Here is a 7,734-nt window from a genome sequence, read left to right as displayed (position 1 = left end):
CTCAGTCTAGACTGTAGTGAAACTGCGCTGAGGGAAACATGCCAATCATGTCTAAGCAGGGCCTGTGCCGCACACCCTCCTCTGTACTACATTGGTTTTAAGGCATTCTTGTTTGCTAAAGGTCTCGATATTGGACTGCTTTCTGCTTGCTGAGGAGGCACTGAACAGGATCAAATGTTGGGATGTTGTGTACCTCACTCACCAAAAGGTGATGACCGATGAAGAAGATCTCGTTTGTGTTAGAAGTGTGATGGCTATGAGTTTGTCCTCTCTGTCAAGGATGCACATTTAATGGCTAGTAGGGAAGTTTTGGAGCAAAGCGCAAAAGGACTGTTGAACTCTTCTGCTCTTCTTTTCATCCACAAGCAAACCAAACTCTGATTGTGTTATCTAATCCAGCCGTCATTGTCACGTTGTGTTTACCAAGGATTATGCTACAATGTGTTCAGTTTGTCAGATGACGACAAAGGCATGGTCTGTGATCTATGCAAGGGTTATTTGTTTTTTCTTATATCACTTATGATTTCACCTTACATTAACTTCAATAAATTTTTAAGGATCTGCTGGTGTATGCTCATTTCGGCTCGGGATGGGGGTGTATAGCTGCACTATGGACGTGCACGAAAAGCTACATAAATAAAACCATCTTGCACACTAAGTTGTCACAGCCCTTTCTGCATTGCGCTAACACGAGAAATATGCTGCAGTGCGCGTTGTTACAGAGCTCGAGGTCTCAATCTAAATGTGTCCTACCTCTGTACTACAGTACCCTCTCACTGAAGCCATTAGCAGTGATTCATGGGGCTAAGGTAATGGTTCCTCACTAATCCTCCTGTCCCAGGAGAGGCCCTCTTACCTCTGTCATTCCCTGCAAGTTGTTACACACCTCGAGGGCCTGAAGAGCTCCCTTCCTCTCTCTGCTTCCTCCCGGATTCACACGGACGCATGCTCAAAACCACCCGAGTGTGACTCTGAGGTGTCGCGCATGTGCCAAGTGTGAAAGTCTGAAGTTACTGGGGCTGCAACTAACAATTACTTTGATTAATGATCTATAAAATGTCAAAAATGCCCGGCACACTTTCCTCAAGCCCAAGGTGACTTAAGACAAAGAAAAGCAGCAAATCCTCACATTTGAGAGGCTGATACAAAGGGATGTTTGATATTTTTGCTTCAGAAATTAACTAAAATATCAATCGATTAACAAAAAAGTTGCCTGATAATGTTGTGTTCCTGAGATAGTCTATTAATTGCGAATCATTTGTACAAATTACCTCTTCAGAGAGGCTTTGAGATACTGAGTTACTGAGGCAAGTTTAGCTTTGCCATCCATTTCCAGAGAATTCAACCGTTTTAAACATACACTGAAACATCTTGTTTCCAAGAGTGTGATTTTGACAACATGTCAGATAAAACCTCATAATGTAGAGGTCTTTTTTATATGAAATATGTGCAGCTGTCGAGGGCAGCAACCCTAAAACAACGAACAAACAAACACGTCCAGTCATGGAACAGTCAAGGGACAAGCAGGCGATGGAGCTGAAATACGTGGGCACAGTTTTTGGGGTGTGAAATGATTCATTCCCACTTCTGTCCTCTGATTGCGTGAAGCTGAATGTTTGTGGAGAACATTGGACGGCAGAGGCGTCACGCTGAATGCTGCAGCTCATCCCTCTTTCTCTCTCAATCTGTCCATCTGTCCCTTGCTCTCTCTGTGTCTCGGTCCCTCTCAGTGTCTCTGTCCGCCGCAGGCTCTCTGTTTGCTGTATGGTGACCTTAACAGAAGCGAGCCTCTTCTTCCTTGTCCTCTGCATTGCCCTCAGGAAATGCAGCACTCCTCACTCTGCAGGCAGCAGCAGTAAGGGTGGGGTGAGCTGGCGCCCGGCCCACTCTTCTTGCACACACATACACTACGCTCCCTCTCCCTCTCTGTCTGTCTTTGTCTCTCTTCCTCCCCCTCTTTCTCCCCCTCCTGAGTGCTGTGAAGCTCCACTGGACTGTAATAGCACAGAGGAGGAGCTCAGTCATTGTAGAGCATATCACACCTGCTTTTGTTAGTTTTATCTCTCTGTTGTCACTTATCTGTACCTACATGCACACACACACAGGGGTTCAAAGACCCAGCCATGACTGGCAGACAGCGGTCTACATGCTCATGTTTACTTTGTCCACGTCCTCTGTGACCATTTCTGGTGAGTGTGTGTTTTTTAGAGCTGCACTAATCAATAGCAATTGAATAAATGACTATGTGTAATGTGAACGATGTTTGCATAATGAACCAACAGAGAATTATCACCTGACTCTGCAGTTCCTCTCAGGTCGACAAAGTATTTTAGCATCTTTCAGCTCATTTCTTTGGTTTAAACTTCACTGTATTGGTTCAGTCTCACTGCTCTAATCAATGCAGTTGTTTTTCGTAAAAACTAAACAAAAAAAAAAAACTCTGATATAAACCTACTGTGCACCACCTGCCCAGCCCCAGAGCAGATTCAGAGACTGACACACTCATAACAGACAATTCAGCAAATACTGGTGGGAGAGCTGGTGCTTAAATACTGTTGTCAGCAGGTGAGTCTTGATCTGTGATTGGGATCAGGTGAGGTCAGGAGTTGAGCAGGTGGAGCAGAAGTGCTGCCTGCAGAACACACCCACCCACACACCCACACACCCACAGACAGACAGACAGACAGACAGACGGAGGAAAAGGGGAGGGCTGGAGTTTATTTCTTCGGCTTTTTAACAGCTCACAGCAGCCTCACAAATGCCCTCCCTCCAATGTTCCAGGGTCTCTCAGCAGATTTCTTCCTTTTTCCGCCCATCAGAGTTCACATACCTGCATAGCAGCGCCGTCTGCTCAATATCGCTCACATCGCTTGACTCATTGCAGGCAAATGAGTAGGCTGGAGCTGAATTGATGTCCTCAACTTGCTGACTGGTGATGTCTGCTGCCATTTTTATGGCCCTGTCTTCGACGGTCTTTGCATGGAGGGGCAGAGCTGTGATTTTCTGAACTATCTTAGCTTTGTTTATGAAATTTGAGAATAAACGCTATGATATTTTAAAGCACAGTTCTTTGGTGTATTCACCGTCAGCTTTCCGCGTTTTGCTTCCTCGTGAGCGGCCACAAGATGAGCAGCAGTAGTTGAGTTTGGAGATTTGATCCAATTCCGACAATTGTTCTGCAGCAGTTTCAGTATCTCTCTTTTTCTCATCCCCAGCCGGATACTTTTAAGCAAATGCCATGTGCTTGTTCTGGAAATGCAGAATACCACCAAGGCAGCAGTGTTGACGCAAAAGCAAGCGAATACATCACACAGCTAAATTCTCTATTTTCCTCTAAAACTACTTTACACCGTAGATGTGTGATGCGCGGTGTGTAGGCTACACATGTTGAAAAATCAATTTCATGATAAATGAAAACATTAAAAAATAGCCACAGGACAGGGTCTAAAGAGCAGGTTGCAGACCCCTTGTCTTTAAAATCCCTGATCAGTGTATTGGTCTCATTGAGGTGCTGTCAGTTAGTGGTGCAGGAGGCCTCCATCAAGCTTAAGGCCCCCTCCCCTCCTTCAGCCTCTGTCTTACATCTGCCTGAACACATCTCCTTCAATGAAAAGTCGTCCATCAGCTGTTAGGAAAACGTGTTGGTAGCGAGGAATGAGTGCTTGCAGCCATGCCTGCGTGCAAATGTACTTTGGCTGCATGTGCTCATCCCCTCAATGCCTCCATCTTTCACACTGTTTCTCTCTCTCTCACACACACTCACTCACTCACACACAAAGGATGGCTGATTTGCCTGAGTCAGGCCTCGGGCTCACTTGATATTCCCCAATCGATTTCTTTGAAGACAGACACTCATCCCATATCCCTTGTACAAAAATGCCGCGCCGGTCCTGTTGACGTCATCCGAAAAGTTTCTCAAGGGCCTTTTCATTGTGGCCCAATCAGCTGTGCATGCACAGTATCAGTATCGTATCATGGCAATATATCAAATCGCAAGTGTCCTCTGGTGTTGGTTTTATCGCTGTGTAAAACCAAAATCACAGAGATGCCTGTGCACAGCAGTCCACCTTAACAGCCTCATCTACGGTCGGTTCTGAATGTTAACAATGTGCAAAATAGCTTTGACAGCAGTATTGGATCTCCCATGCTTGAGCCAAAGCCCTTGGGCCTAACACCACCCCACCCCCAGGTCCAGGCCCACCAGCCTCTCTTATCCCCTTGATCCCTGAGGCCCTCTCTCTGGCCCACTTCCTCTTTGCATTACCTCCATCAGGCCAGGCTGCTGACACACTTGTTTAATAATTAAGGGCTCATCCATAATTTCCTCGTCCTTGTGGAAGTCCACAAATGGTCTCTGTGAATCTCAGGCCAGTTAAATGTACCTCTTTTTCTTGGGCCAGTGACAGCCCAACATCACTGCACTGATACGGAAAAGATGATACGATCTGGTGGAGGTGGTGGTGGTACAATCAGGAGGAATCATGAATTACCCTTACACGGATCTTTTTATCGGTATATCCGGTTTCCAATGACGTAGACACACTCAGACATCATGAAGCGTAGTGTCTGTTGTCCTGCTGTGTTATAGGAATAAAGCGTGACAGAGTACACGAACTTAAAACAAGCATCAATACGTCTGTTTGTCCACCATCCCTCTATGTGCCCATAAAACAACGAGTCTATAAACTGATCAGTCCATCTGTTCATGAAAAGGGCTGGGATAAGAATAAGAAGCTGTACATTGACACAGTGGTGCTTCATGCTAATCAGCATGCTCATAATGACAATGCTAATCCTCCGATGTTTAATAGGTACAGTATCATGTTTATACACTACTTCCTAATTCAGTGTTTTATATATATATATATATATATCATGTTCACCATTTAATATGTTAGCATAGCAAGACTTAATGATCATTATCATAATCATTATTTCCGTTCCAATCTATCCAGCTGTGGTAGAATCTCTTACCAATGCTCCCAGTCTGGATGTGCCCTTGTGGTATCAGGCGATGTGGATCTCAGCTTACATGCTCCTCCTGCCCAGTGTGCAGTGTCAGCGTGCTTGTCTGGGGGAGAAAAATTCAAAACTTAACATCACCGAAACCGCCGCTGTGACCTTCCCGCTTCAATTACATCACCGCCCAACGCTCAAGGAGGCTGGCAAATACAAAACCGCAAAAGGATATCACCATATCACCCATTCGTGCACGCTCGGCCACTGTAATGCAGGAAAAGGTGTTTAGTAGCTGATACCTTCAGGGTTTCTGGTGGGAAAGTCAGTGATCTTTTAAAGGAAAAGTTGTACATTTTGGGAAATTTGTTTTCTTACCAAGAATTACATGAGAAGATTGATACCATTCTCATGTATGTATGTATGTTGAATATGAAGCTGGCGTCAGCAGCTGGTTAGCCTAGCTTAGCACAAAGACTGGAAACAGGGGGTAAGAGCTAGCCTGTCTAAAGAGCTAATCAACGCTAATTAACAGTCGTGCCCATAAAGCCAAAACAAAATGTTTTTGTACCAGGTGCTGGACTAAATGGACTAAATCGGGCTCCTGTTTCCAGTCTTTAAGCTAAGCTAAGCTAATAGGCAGTTGGTTCTTCTTGTGAAACTTTGTCAGAGCTTAACCTTATTCAACATATTGTGGCATCTGGTGTTCAGGTTAAACACTCACTTATAAATAGCTGCCATGTTTTCCAGAGAAAAAAGCCAAAAGAGGTATGTATTTTCTCTGAGGCTACACAAAGACATTGTTGGACATAAACCATTGTGCATGTTTCACTATACAAGCACACGGACAGCAGAGCCATTACATATTGTACGAAGATGGAGGAGCATGTCAGTTTTCCTGGCCAGGACACATTAACTGGACTGCTGGTGGAATTTACAGTAAAGGCTTGTGTGGGTCAGTTGAGTTCTCCACACTGCAAAAGATATCCACCTCACTGAGCCATTCAATCTCACTGAGTCTATTTACAAGAGAGAAAAACATGCAGGTGAAATAATTTAATGTACTTAAAATCTGTTTGTCTCAATTGGGTGATAGTGTTCACCTTTTTCTTTATTAATTAATAAATTACTGCTTAATATTACAACTTGTTTCAAGTAAATGTAAAAGTAATGTCCTGCAGAGAGTTATTTAGTCCTACAAGCATTTTTCAATTATATCAGTGTTTTAATTAGGGCGATTTTCATAATTTATTAATCTGACAATTATTTTCTCAATTATCTGATTAATAGTTTGGTTTAGAAATCATTAGAAAATTAAAACATATCTATGTCAATGCCCCATAGCTCTAGGAGATGTTATCAATTGTCTTCAATAATCCAAAGCCAAATATATTAAATTTATCAGAGGATATAACACAGAGAAAATGACAAATTCACACACTCAGAAAGCTAAAACCAGGGAATAATTTCAGTTTTTGCTTGAAAAATTATTCAAACAAGTACCAAAAATAGTTGCAGATCAATTTCCTGTTGACCAACTAATCAATTAATTGATGAATCGTTTCAGCTCCACTTTTAATAGCTTAATATGAGACCACGTAAGATGTTGAATTATTTTTTGTAGTGCAGGCAGCTCTGCTGGTGAGAGAGCCTGTCACAGGCTGACAAATGGAGAGAGTGCTTTCTGCTGAGAGCCGTCCCTACAGGTTTCCCATGCACACAGCCGGACCAGGGCCAGGAAATATATTTATATGTATATATATCATCAATCATCATAGTGTCGTTGTATGGACACCTCAAAATGTAAGTTCGGATCGTCCTCCTCAGTGACACACATGACGGTTTGACGTTAAACTGCTAGTCTGAGCTTCTCTTAATTAGAGTAAGACAAAGAAAAATAGCTGCACAGAGTACAGCAGTCTGCTCAATATGGATGAATTACTGAATGGGCCTGCAGGGCACAGAGGCCCAGGGGCCCGAGTCAGGCCGGCCCCTGGGCCTCTGTGCCTCTGCAACTGTTAGCATTTCTCCTAAAGTAACAGAACTCAGTTAAAAGTAGTGACATCGGATCACATTCTCGCCTATGGTAGCAGTTTGAGGGATGCAATGTCCGACCGATCAGTCAGTCAGTCCGCCACTTTGGTGCAGGCTGAAATTTCTCAACTGCATTCTCACAGTGTTCACACATACACATACAAAGTGGGCGGCCTCTGGCCTCTCACAAACCTGGACTTCTCTGGGTATGTTGTGTCGAGCACATAGTTTACACTTTGCTCCAACTGGACAGTTGTTTTCTGACGTAGACACCATAACACACAGAGGAATTCATGTCAAATGTCCTATTGCACAGTTTGTTCCATAAGCACAGACCAGCTTTGTTTGCAGTTTTTTTTTTTTCTCTTTGACGCGGTACTTCCTGTTGAAACAGTGTTAATACAACGATGACACCCAGTACTGATTGATACTGTGGTCCTTTATCTGCACTGAAAGTGGCTTCTCTTCATCTCCTGTGTGAACCAACTACTGAAGTTTAGATGAAACTTCACAAAACGGCTGCAATCAACGCATTAACGTAGTGTTCCTTTCAGTCTAGGGGGCCTTGCGTTTATGTTACTGTGTACAGTCTCATCCATACCTCTCAGTACAAACGGCGTACTGTTAACGGCAGCCACTGCAGCTGCTGTGCCCTCTCCACATGCCCTCATAGCTGCAGTCCTCAAGGAAAGCGAGATTTCAGCAGTTTAACAGACTGAACCCCCGCAGAGGACAGCTTTGTGG

This window comes from Chaetodon auriga, chromosome 6 (genome assembly GCF_051107435.1).
Source record: "Chaetodon auriga isolate fChaAug3 chromosome 6, fChaAug3.hap1, whole genome shotgun sequence".
Classification (NCBI taxonomy): Eukaryota; Metazoa; Chordata; class Actinopteri; order Chaetodontiformes; family Chaetodontidae; genus Chaetodon; species Chaetodon auriga.
Note: the sequence above shows the minus strand (reverse complement) of the source record.